This window comes from Mya arenaria, chromosome 15 (genome assembly GCF_026914265.1).
Source record: "Mya arenaria isolate MELC-2E11 chromosome 15, ASM2691426v1".
NCBI classification, from domain to species: domain Eukaryota; kingdom Metazoa; phylum Mollusca; class Bivalvia; order Myida; family Myidae; genus Mya; species Mya arenaria.
This window is the reverse complement of record NC_069136.1, coordinates 37,435,722-37,449,226: the sequence shown is the minus strand read 5'-3', so window position 1 is coordinate 37,449,226 and position 13,505 is coordinate 37,435,722. Positions and strand designations below refer to the sequence as shown.

The window sequence follows — 13,505 nt, the reverse complement described above, 5'->3', positions numbered from 1 at the left end:
TCGTTTAAAGTAAAAGTTTACGGACGGACGGACGACAGACGGACGCCGGACAAATTGTGATCACAAAAGCTCACCTTGTCACTATGTGACAGGTGAGCTAAAAACATTTACTTATTAATTATTATAGCACTGCGCATAGTAATATACTTTTCATTTTTTCATTCCCCCCCCCCCCCCCCCCGGGAATATATATGGCATACACAAACCAAACTTATACTCTCAATTGTTTCAAATGAACATTATTATTTATTAACTATTTTGATTCAATTAGCATTCACATTTAGTCAAGTCACCATGATTTGCATTTGAATTTTTGCTATTTGTAACATTAGACATACCTTATATACTTCATTTGTACCAAAATTAAACAAATAACGATCTGTATTATAAGATAGCATAATTTGAAAAAAAGAAAAAAAAAACTTTTATTACTTAATTAATTGCTTAAACAATAAACATACATTTTTCCATCCTTTTTTATGAAATTCAAAAGCCATTGCATTACTCTTCATATTGACAAACAAGAAATAAAAATAGTTCATGTATGTAATCATCTATTTTATTTAATTTAAACAATCATTTGATATCATTATAATTTAGTTCTTACAAATCATGTAAGTAATTTCACTTTCAATAAATTGAGAGTTAATAAACAGTCACATGACAAATTCCTTTTATTGGATCTTCAATGTCAGATGGAAAGCTATTATTAAGGACCCAAGTGATGTTTGTTCCTGCATCTGAACTGCCTAAATGCAGCCAATTAGAAATTTTGCATTGAATGTTACATATTTGGGTTAATTAAGGGCTATAATCCCTGTCCCGACAATTTTGAAGATAGAACTTAAGAAAAGTTATTGACTGGCTAAAAGAAAAATATAAATTGAGGAATATAGGCAATGTAATCTTTACAGATATACAAAAATGATTCGCAGATACATATTTAGACTTATCGACATTTTACTTAATATCAGGTTCTTACAAATTATTTATAATATTATTCTTCATATACATACACATTATTTAGTAAACAGTACTGTTTCAACAATTCAAACAAATACATAGTTACAAATCAAATGTTGCTGTATTATGGCAAACACTTGGTGTTCTATCAGTACTTTAACTGAACTGGAACCTCAGATCAACCCATAAAGAAATGGAGTCTAGTAACTTCCCACTCGCCTGCCTCTTGGAACAACTGGGCCATGATTTTACCAGTTACCAGTAAGTGTTCTTTTAGACCATCATGTTGGTCAAAAATGTAATCAGACAAATCAAGACTGTCCGTAACTGGAAATCGGACCTGTTTCAATACATAGGCCACACTTTTTTTATCCAACTCCTTCCAAATGATGGGTAGTGACATGGACATTCCTCAATCTAACTTCTGCAGTGACTTCATTCATTCCTTTAGTCAAATACGGACAGTGTGAGCTGTTGAGATAGACAGCTCCTGTGACATCACATTTTATTGTGAAGAATGTCCAGCATAGATGGCTTGTCATCTAATGTAGCTAATATGTCCGCCCGGTCAGCTCAATCGGTAGAGCGTTGGACTCTGAATTGGACATCCCGGGTTCGATTCCCGGGCGGACCAGGTCACCTCTGTTGTGATTGGTTATGAAATCCTTTCTACGACCATTCGCACTGTACCACTGCACCTGGCATGTACAGAAGCTGTCAGTTCCTTGCAGAGGTGAAGGCACCTAGTACTGGTTCTGCCCAGGATAGGTGTGCGGTGGTTGAACTGTCACTCTGGGACCCTTCAATGTGCTCACGCCGGGACCCGGAGTATAAACTACTAACACCACCACCTGGCAGCCTGCTCTGAAGCTTGTCCATAGCCCCATATGTGTGGCCAGTCATCCATTATCCCCATTTTAATGATAATCTGAAAATAATCCCAAGCACATTTATATGCATATTTATTATATCATATCCACTTCTATACACTTATCTTCTCTAGGATGTTCAAACAGGCTTGATGTGACAATACAAAATGTGAAGACAAATAAACAGCTGAGATACAACAAGTATATTGAATTTTCTGTCTGATTTAAAATGATTTGTAATATAAACAGGACAGGTGAAACTTCCTATTCGACAAATATCTTTTTTTTATTGTCATTTCCAAGCATTTTTTATGATTAGATTATTTAATATTTCACAACTTAAATACTATCAGGAAGTCATAAGATTAACCATCTATATATATATAATAAATCATATATATATATTTAATATATAAAAACAAGTCATTATACAAATGATATACACAAATTAAAAAGGTATTTATACTTCTGAAACACTGTTGCACAAGCCACTGGGCACAAAGAGGTTGATGAAGGTTTTCCTGATGCCCTTTGAGGTTTCCCCACAATAATGAGAAAGATGACCTCTGAGAGAGATGGTGGTTATTTCCTGAAACATTAAATTTATACATGTTGTATATAATTTAAAAAAATGGACACTTGACAATATACAGAATGCTGTACATAAAATTCATAAGTCCTATAAATAAATGCTTTTGAAAAATTCCAGAACATATAAACAGCAAAACCCAAAACCTCTTGATTTTGTTCTCAATTGGCCAACAGGGAAGTATTTTTTTTTTCAAGAATCCATGAAAACCAGTGATATAAAACTGCTGACAAAAAATTAGATCATGCATTTTTCTTTAACTGTTAGTAATAGTTTAACCCACAAAACATTGGCTTTCAAACGAAAATATGCAAATCTGCGATATGATCTATGTCAGCAGTCTTTTATCATTGGTTTGCAGATACTATTAAACCCAAAAATTTGCTCTTTCCAAGACAAAAAAAAATAAAAAAGTTGTAAAAACGGTAAATTTGTGAGAGTGCATGCAGCTTTAATAATAATTAATATATTCTTGTAATGAAGCTGTTATGTGCTAAAAATAGAACCCAATGAAAAATAAGCATATCCTAATAAGCCTAGCTTTAATATTATGAAGTATTTACTGAATCAAATAGACATATATAGGCAAATGACTGAAAAGCTACCATAATTAAAGCTGTACTATCACAGATTAAACATTTCGACAACTTTTTAATTTTTGTCTTGGAACAAGCCAATTTTTGCTACAATCCATGGAAACCAGTTAATAAGACTGCTGACAAAAAATTAGATCGCGGATTTTTATATTTAAGTTCATAAATTGATGTTTTATGCATTTTTCTTAAACCGTTAGTAAGGTTTTAAGCTCTAACATTTTCGAAAATATGAAAATCTAAGATCTGTTTTTTTATCAACAATCTTACATCAATGGGTTGCAGATATTTACGCAAAAATTTGCTCTTTCCAAGACAAAAATAAAAAAGTTGTAAAAATGGTAAATCTGTGAGAATGCAGCGTTAAGAGTATTTTTTAAACTTATAATGAAAGTCATTTGCATTTATTTTACATAAGCACGAAAACTAATGTGTTATTTATTCTGAACTCCTTTATAAAAATGTAGGACAAAACATCCCATGTCATTTTTGACTAAGGGGACAAAACACGTCCAACCCATTTAGACAGGGTTGACAAAACAACCCAGATCATTTTGACATGGTGGACAAAATAACCAGGAAAATATTGGCAGTTCAAAAAGTTAAGACCCCCCTCCCATCCTACCAACACTTGAAAGATTAAAACTAATTGGCCATTATCAAGATGTGTTTTATTACCCCCAATAAACACCCTTTTTCACTTAATTTATTAGGTTTAGAAATGTTACTATGGAGATCTTTATCACAGCATAAGGAAGACACAGTGACTTTAATCATAAGGATTTGCTACAAAGCTACAGTACAATATTAAGTTCAGCATTATGATAATCCTTACTTCAAAACACTCTTCTTAAAAAGGTGTTCAAGGCCAAAATCTAATATTCATATTCATTACAGGCTGCTTTGCATGACAATTATTAATTTCAGATATTTGCTTTAAGCAATTTATTTTTAATTATAAAAACACTTTCTCATAGTTTTCATCTTCTTTTTGATATTGACATGTTAATATTAAAGGGGCCTCATTTGTTTTTAATATTTACGTTAGTCTTATATTAAAGCTGCAACCTCACAGATTGAACGTTTTGACAACTTTTTTTAAAATTTTTGTCTTCGAACAAGCGAATTTTTGCGTAAATATCTGCAAACCAGCGATAAAAGACTGCTGACAAAATATCAGATTGCAGCTTTTCATACTTCCATCCAAAATTGATGTTTTATGCATTTTTCTTAAACTGTTAGTAGCAGTTTAAGCTGTAAAACATTAAATTTGGAATGGAAATATCAAAATCTGAAATCTAATCTTTAGTCAGCAGTCTTTTATCACATAAGCAGGTATTTACACAAAGAAATTCTAATACATAAAGTTTAAACAAAAAATAAAAAAGTTGGAAATCAATACATACACAAGTTGACTAACATATATTTTGAATAATAAACCTTAAATTACTTTCCAAAGAATGCATTTAAGGAAAAGTTACTTACTGAAAACAAGACTGTAACAATGCATGTATTTTAAAGTGAAAACGCATATATATTATGTATTTTAAAAATGTAATCCTTTATACTTTTTACTCTTTCTGTTTTTAAAAAGGATGTAACCCTAACCAAATCATTTTATTTTTGGCCCTACTATAACACAATCAAGAATTTAGCCCCACATTCCAGAATGCAGGGCTTAATTGTGTTATCATTTTGATCACTGACATGACATCATTGACAAAATAAGGATTCAAAAATCTTTGTTTCCGCCCAACTGACCCTATTTTTATCCTTCTGATCCTTTTTTGTTTTTGGTGTTTTGATCAATATGTGCTTTTTTAGTAAAGACCTTAATAATTCCCTGATATAGGTCAGTTTGCCAAAGAAACATGGTCCTAAAAAAAACAACAGTTACCGTATGCCTACCTTTTTTGATATTTAACTGGAAACTATGAATACTTTTTTTTGGCCTAAGCAACAATTTTTGTTTGAAGCCAGTGTGCATGTGCATACTGTGTATTTTTTTACTTAATTACATTGTATTGTCTGCGAATTACCAATATCAAATCCATTGTCCTATTTAACAGGATAATGGTTTTGATATTGGTCCCATGTATTATCATTATAAAAAGTGTAGGAATTTTATTCAAGACCATTTGCAAGATGTGTCATGTTTGGTGTCAATATTATGCTTGAATGATCATATTTTATATTTGTCATTGTTAGATATTTAATTTGTATAAAAAAATGAGCAATAATAAAACCTCTAAAGTTTTTTCCTCAGTTGGTAAGAATTACACCTGTTGTTGTTGTTGTTGGGTTAATAAAAGTCTGCTTGCCTATGGCTCCATTATGGCTTGACCCTGTCACACCCCCTAGTGTGACTGAAACATATTTGTGAGGCCAAAGGGGGATCTATCTTCATTGAATGTCAGTATTTATTTTAGCTCCACCCCTTTTACTTGACCTGGCATCGCCCCTTTCACTGAACCTGACATCTGATTGGCTGAATGAATATGCCTTTTAAAGGTTTCCTTATGACTGACAGCCCCCACCCCCCACAGAGAAAGACTGGTCATTTGAGACAATCACTATCATATTTTGAAAAGGCGGCTATATGCATGACTATGAATTGGCTTGTAATTGATTTAAGATAATGATCATTATCTGCAGTTATGCACTTAAATTCATAAAAAATTCATGTTCCTTATACTATGAAAATTTTGGAAGAAATACATGACTGTCAATTTAGAATTGAACTTAATTTCCATGTAAATATCCTTAAATTGTATAACATGTCGAAGGCAAAATGTAGATTTTCACAGATTGATACAATTGCTAAAAGGCATGTTCATTTTTTCAAGATAATGACATTAATAGAAGGTTTCTACTTTGTGTAAGGTTTTCTGAATTTAAACATTTTTTTTTTGTCTTCAAGTCTCTTAACATTACCAAATAAAAAGAACTGTCCTCCAGTTTGTATTATGTAGAATAAGATGTAATTTGGAAGTAACTGTAATTTGTTACAAAGATGGTTTAACCAAAACTTAATGAAAATCCCACATTGATTTCGTGCATTTATATATATATATATATATATATATATATATATATATATATTAATACATATAGCCCGGAATAGTTGTAGCCCGGAATTATAGCTATTCTAGTTTTTCCGACCTAATCCTCCGGTACAAACAAAATTAAACCGTTGTAATATACACACATTACTTCGGAAACAATAGAGTCATTGGACTGTTACATGAATTTCAATAGCTCGAAATTCACCTTTTATTTGTTACTTCCGGGCTATATGTATTAACATAACAGGGTTTTCCCATGCTGGTACAAATAAAAGGCGAATTTCGAGCTATTGAAATTCGTGTAACAGTCCAATGACTCTATTGTTTCCTACGTATAATTCCGGGCTACAACTATTAAGAGCATATACTATCACACTCATCTGATATATTGGGGATTAAATTTATGTACTGTCAGTACATTATCTTACAGAATGATAGTGATAGTCATTATCAAATTATTATCCTGATTAATAAGTAAGTTGTTGAGTGAAAACTATTTTTAAATTGAGACAATAAGGTGGATGACATGTTAAGTTATTGAAAGCTTTGAAGATTTTATACAAAAGTTATAAGTTGTCTCAATTTATGATTTCGAAAACCATTAAATTGGCAGGCCTAAGCATCATGAGCCACTCACAGACTTTGATGGAATTGGTAAAAGACAAAAAATAAATATTTACTTTCTTAGTGTTGCAATGCAAAAGATACTGGGCCTACTTTCTATCGAGTAAAACATTCTTAATATATATTTAGCTTTTTTCCATTTGCCAAATAATGGAAAATTATTTGAACTTGATTTTGAAAAATAATTATTTTTTATCCTGACTATATAATTATTTAGTCTTTAAAACAGACTCTCTTCCTTTTAAACTCTAAAATATCTTTAAAAATAAAATAAAATACATTTAAACCCATTAAGATTTAATTAATTATTTAAACAGGCCAGTCTGCACTGCCTTTTCAGTAAGGATTTTAGTCAAAATCATATCTTCGTAAGAACAAGACAGTACACCATAGGTAATTATGACCCCCCCCCCCCCCATAATTATGCATATTATGCATATTTGTATACATGTATTAGCTAGACAATATACAACGATAAGTGTATTGTATATATTAGTGAGCAAATAAATGCATTAATAAATAAATAAATACAGATTTATACTGGTAAATAGATTTATAAATATAAATATTTTAGGAAAGATAAACATTAGATAAAAAATATTATCAAAGCCTTTTTAGCCATATTGTATTGGCTGGTGGGGTTACTCAAAATTACCGTGCATGGTCCGCTTACAACCAATTAAATATTTTCAATAGCTCTGAGAATGATTCATACAATCTTTGATATGATGTCAGTTTTTTTTACATGGCATGGCTTGACTTGATCAATATAAATTTTATATTATATGACTTGCACAATTCACATGACTTTTCGTATATATCCTTTAAGTTTTGTGTGATAATAGATCTTTGATCTAAATTTGTGATTCAAAACTTAAAGATACATATATATATATATTTACTGCTTCGGAATCACACTTTACACACAAGACATGTTAAAATAGATTATTGTACTCACTGTTTTTTAATTTAAGTTTATTCATCAAACTCTGTCACTCTAGCTGTCTCTGTATTATCAGCATCACACATCAACTAAAACAAAAAATAATAAGAATTATAACAAGAAAGGTTCAAGTAGTTAGAAAATATATGGGCTGTCATTGGACATATAATATAACAATTTACCATGATTCCATGAAATATTTTTACAAACTAGCAAACCTGAACTCCTTTGTATTTTTTTACATCTTTGTGAGATTTTGCATAAAGCATCTATCTAATTCTTTGTTAATTTACCACATTAAAATTTATTGATTAACTGTACTTTTATTTATTTTATAAATATCTTATATGTTGTGCACCAGTCAATTGTAACCATGGCGCCCCCAGGTCCAGGGAATAGCGGGGACTTTGACTTTCGGTCCAGCCAACCCTGGGTCTAATCCCCTCCCCTGCGGGAACGAACTGATGGTAAAACCCCGGCCAAATGCCCCTGCACACCAGAGACTCTATATAAGGCCCAATCTCAGCTAAATTTGGCTCAAAGACAAAACCACTGCGGTCACCCGGCCCTGCGTGGCCACATAGAAAGTAAAAACACGGCCCATTTCCCGACTATTCCCAGTATACCCCCAGACCGGGGGGTGTGCGTGGTTAGTAACCGTTACAATTGACTGGTGCATTGGTTATAATAACTGAGAGGCCTCAAAGATGCTCACATGACTGTGACTTTTTTGACCTTTTAGCAGATTAGAACAAAGAAAGGATTTTTAAGAAATATACTCAATGAAACAGAGTGAAACTTTATTCAGGGGCTATACACCGTATGATGAAATAGCGAAAGAAGAGAAAATTGTCGAATACTGACATGAATTTGGTATCAATGTGTACAATGCATTGAAACTAACTAACTGAAGTACCACATAGTTTACAATTAATTGATTTTTCACATTTTTTTTCCATTAAAAAAGATTACTAGGTGGGTATACCTAGTATAATTAATTTTTTATGTGTGATTGGCTAGTCGATGTTATCACTTAATGTTACCAAGCTAGGTATATATTAAATCAAATAAACAAATGTTAACTTTCATAGCAGTGGATACAACACTGGACTGCAATTTTGGCGACCACAGTTTGAACCCGGTCTCTGTTATTTTTTCTTTACATTTTGATATTTTTTTACCAATTATGATATCAAAAGGATAAACATTTTATTGAATAATTGTCCTGTATACTGGGACTGACCCTACTGTTTGTATAGTCCATTGGTTAAAGAAAATAGATTAAAAAAGAGAAAAAAATAATTGTAAAGTGTGTGTTTAAGGTAGCACTACCCTAATGAAAACCTCCACTTGAAATGCTTCATTTTAATGTTTTATCCTTTATTGTTAAGCACATACCTACACATCTTTTGTGGGTTCATGTGAGCAGTTCAACTTCAAAGCAACCCAGAAGCTGACATACATGCCATATCCCCCGGAGGGGGAAAAATCCCCCGGAATTTCGACCCATCCCCCGGTCTCCCGGAGGGGGATGAAAATCCCCCGAAATTAAAAAAAGTGTGTTTAAAATTACGCAAAATTATCACAGGGTTTAATTATATATGCCTGTTTGCAGTTATAATGCCCTTCTTGTCTTAATTGGATTATCAACTGATGGTGTGTTTTAACAACACCAATTGGGTGACACTTAATAAGTCAGCAGGGCACATTTCATGCATTGTTTTGATTGAAACTGTCAGAATTTGCATAAGAAATGTCAATTAGACTGGTCAGATAAAAGGACGATTTTCATTGGTTAAAACTATAGGTTTTATCCAATCAGAGAGGATGTAACAAATTAAAGTGTTTAAACATGTGTCATTGTCATCAAAATGATTTATGATTTAAAGGTGACAGTACATTATTTGGTAAAGAAAAGGATTAAAATAACTAATAGACAATGCTGTTCTTTGTTATGACCCACTAATATGTTTACATACATGACATGACCTTCATCTCAAATATCGGAAAATAACAGAACTTCCAGAAGAGAAACTGAAAGTAGACAATTCGGATGAAATGACTTTTATTTATTTTAATATTATGGTGGTGATGTTTTTTATTTTTTGATGAATGCCAAAAGATGATATGTTTATGAACTTAAACAATAAATTATGCATTTGCTTTTTATCAGAAGCAAACAAATCTGACTATTTGGGAATTGAAATGAAAAATATTGATAAATCATTCCATTCTCTCTATTAGTCTGAAAGTCATCATTTATGATCATAATGAGCAGATTTTGTATCCAATTTTAGAGGAAGGTAAGCCCATTAAATTGTCTCTGAAACATATTTTTCTGTGAAGTATTCTATTTTGCAAGTGAGTGCTTTTATTATGCAATATGGCTGTGTCTCATTAAAATATAGATGAAGTGCTGGAAAAAGGGGTAGACAAGGTAAATTGGCACGTGTGTCATGCCCGTAATGCTACATGGCGATGATGAAAATTCTCTGGTATGTGACCCAAATCCCCTTAAATTCTGGACATAATCCCCTCGGGAGTCTTTCAAAATTATGGCAATTTGTTTTTTTGTACTTGCGTCTTAAAATACTCTGAAATTTTGTCAAATTAGACCTGCTAAAAAAAAACCCTGAATACTACCAAAATCCCCCTGAATTTTCAGACTTTTGAACATTAATCCCCCTGAATGGTCTCAAGAAAATATGGCATGTTTGGAAGCATCTTTTTATTTTCCATTTCATTAGCTTACATTTTTCAACAGTAGTTTTATTAGAAAATAGTTATTTTCTTATACCGAAGGTCAAACATACTGTTGTTTTTTTTTGCATAATGTTCCTAAAAGTTTAAAGATATTTCATATTGATAAGGAACAGGTCATGAGTATTTTTTTAACTTGTTGATTTCGCTGTAAAATGACATTCACAAGCTAAATCTTAGTAGACCAAAGAATTGTACGTTTACGGATTTTTGTATCTTTTTTGATATGGCAAATCCTTCACATACAAATTGTTTAGTATCAAAAGTGGGTAGTTATTCCGATCGGGATTCTGGGTTAAAGCATTTAACATCTCAAAAATATCATAAAACAAGAAATATTACCAGATTATGTAATTTTATATCAGTTCCATACATAAAAATGTCATATCCTATGAATAATTATGAGTTTGACGTTTATTTTTCATTTCTTGCTGTCAAAACATAGCGATATATACATGAAGGGCACCTGCAAGGCTTCAGGGCACAATTTTTAAACAATTGGAACATTTCGGCCATGGCTGAGTTGTTACGATTGTATTTACGAGGTCTATCTAGAAGCTTGTCAGTGGTGGCCGAGTTATTACGATTGGGTCGAGTTGTTCCGCTTGGCATAATTGTTGTCTGTGTCAGTCAACTTTTGTTTTATTGGAAAGGTAAATAATGTGTTTTAATGCAAAATAACTTTTCACTTACATGGTAAAGTATGAATATAAACCTTTATGATCAATTTAAACCATAAAATACTTCACTTAATACAATTTCAATATTTTTCAAAACACCCCCGGTTTTTGCACAAGCCCGTTTAGACGTTACTGGCTAAGGTCACAAATCCGAACACTTTTTGATGTTTTTTACAATTATCTTGGAGAGTTTATGTTGTAGTAAGTTAAACTTTCGTATGAAACATCTTTGGTTCATGTGAAAACAGCTGTCAAAGTACAGATTCACGATCTCGTCAACATTATGTCGAAAATCGTTCAATTTTATGGATAGTAAATCACCCTTCAAAATACGCTATGGAGGGCACAAATACCGAACACTTGAAAAGCGAAAATACATGGTCATACAATTATAATAAAAAAGTATGCTATAATAAATAAATGGCATTTTTTAGAAAAATGCTTAACAAAACAAGATGAAACTTCGCAAGTGTGACCAAGGCAAGCCTCTGTATTGATCTAGATCATCGAATAATCGATCACGGTAAACAAACGCGTGTTTTAGCCGGTGTTCAGGATTTGTGCCCTGTTAGGAAATGTACCGTCAACCAGTAAGGATTGGAAGAATGTATTACACGTCTATAATTTTAGACTGGGGGGCGGGGCGGGGGGGGGGGGGGGGGAGCTACAATAATAAGCGAGTAGGGATACTTTTTTTATTATTTTGACATTTCATGTGTATCCCTGTAACTGCCATAGTCTTAAAATCGTCAAAAGACCCATTGACGGTCATTTAGGTGGACTATGGGGGGGGGGGGTGGGGGCATGGTTACAATTGACTGGTGCAACCACTGGGACACCATTTTTTATTATTTTGATATTTCTTAAAATACTCGTTGACGGCTATTTAGGCAGAGTAGCCCCACTCCCTGTCGAAGTGTGGATAAGAAGAGGACTGTTTCAAGTGAACGTTCTTTACGAGATGTCCTAGTCCAAATAATTGTACGTTGGCGGATTTTTTTTAGATTTTTGATATGGCAAATCCTTCACGTACAAATTGTTTAGTATCAAAAGTGGGTAGTTGTTCCGATCAGGATTCCGGGTTAAAGCATATAGAGTCTATAAAATATCATAAAAACAAGAAATATTACCAGATAATGTTATTTTATATTAGTTCCGTACACAAAAAATAAATATCCAACTTATAATTATGAGTTTGACGGCTTTTTTTCATTTCATTCTGTCAAAACAGAACGATATATACATGAATGGCACCTGCAAGGCTTCAGGGCACAGTTTTAAATCGCTCGGAATATTTCGGCCATGGCCGAGTTGTTACGATTGTATAACGAGGTCTATCTCGAAGCTTTGTCGGAGGAGGCCGAGTTATTACGAGTGTATCGAGTTGTTCCCCTTCGCATAATTGTTTTCTGTGTCAGTCAACTTTCGTTTTATTCGAAAGGTAAACAACTAGTTTTAATGCATTAAATGCTTGTTTAGTGCAAAATAACATTTCACTTACATGGTAAAATATGAATATAACTCTTTATGATCAATTTCAACCATAAAATACTTCACTTAAAACAATTTCAATATTTTTAAAACACCCCCGTTTTTTGCACATTCCCGTTTAGACGTTCGGGATTGGAAGAATCCCGTATAACACGTCTATTATTTTAGACTACGAGATGTCCTACTTATTGACTGTTTATATATTCAAAAATCAAGACAAAAAATTAAATGGAAAAAAATAAATGACTTACCAATGGGTGTTTGAGATATCCATTTGGCACCACTTTAGTGCCATTCATCGCTCTTCAAAGCTCCATAAAACAAAATCATTCGTCTAACACATTCCCGACATCTTAACACAGATGGTATTGATTACTGTGACATGTTGGTGTTAAACCGGTTTGAAGGTGCATTCACTCGAGTAATAAAGTCAAAGATGCACTCTTAAGTACTGCCAGATAAGGTTTACCACAATTAATAATGTTGTTTCAATATTCCTAAAAGAATGAATAAATGTCGAAAACAATGGTTCTTATGAAGGATATCGAGTTAAATTTGAAAGAAATGAGCATTACACACGGTATTTCTACCTTATGAGACTATAGTAGACCACAATAAATCTTTTAGCATTTACCAATCATTTAATATTTTTTGCGCTTTCTGCTATTAAAAACACGGTTACAATCTTGTTATCAGTAATAAATATTTTCAATAAATGCATTATTTAGTATGTAGTTAAAGGTTTATCAGTCACAATTGATGTTTGTTATATATGTGTATGTATTGATTTTGAATAACAGTGTCACTAAACAAAAAATAAACAAATTTACGCAATTTCACAACCTTTTTTCCAGTTCTTCTGGATTACCCTGTATCCCCTGCCTTGAAACGAAAAGTTAACTTGGACGACATCGGTACGTTGTGGTTG

General features: G+C 32.5%; 1 long non-coding RNA gene across 1 annotated transcript; it reads right to left on the bottom strand.

Moving 5' to 3' along the window:
- Window positions 1-205: 205 nt before the first annotated feature.
- Window positions 206-13,348, bottom strand: LOC128220650 (uncharacterized). The gene is made up of 4 exons (XR_008258826.1): window positions 12,829-13,348; window positions 7,662-7,735; window positions 2,299-2,421; window positions 206-1,891 (listed from the first exon to the last, which is right to left on the bottom strand). It is a non-coding gene; the product is annotated as an uncharacterized LOC128220650 (long non-coding RNA).
- Between the last annotated feature and the right edge of the window lie 157 nt (window positions 13,349-13,505).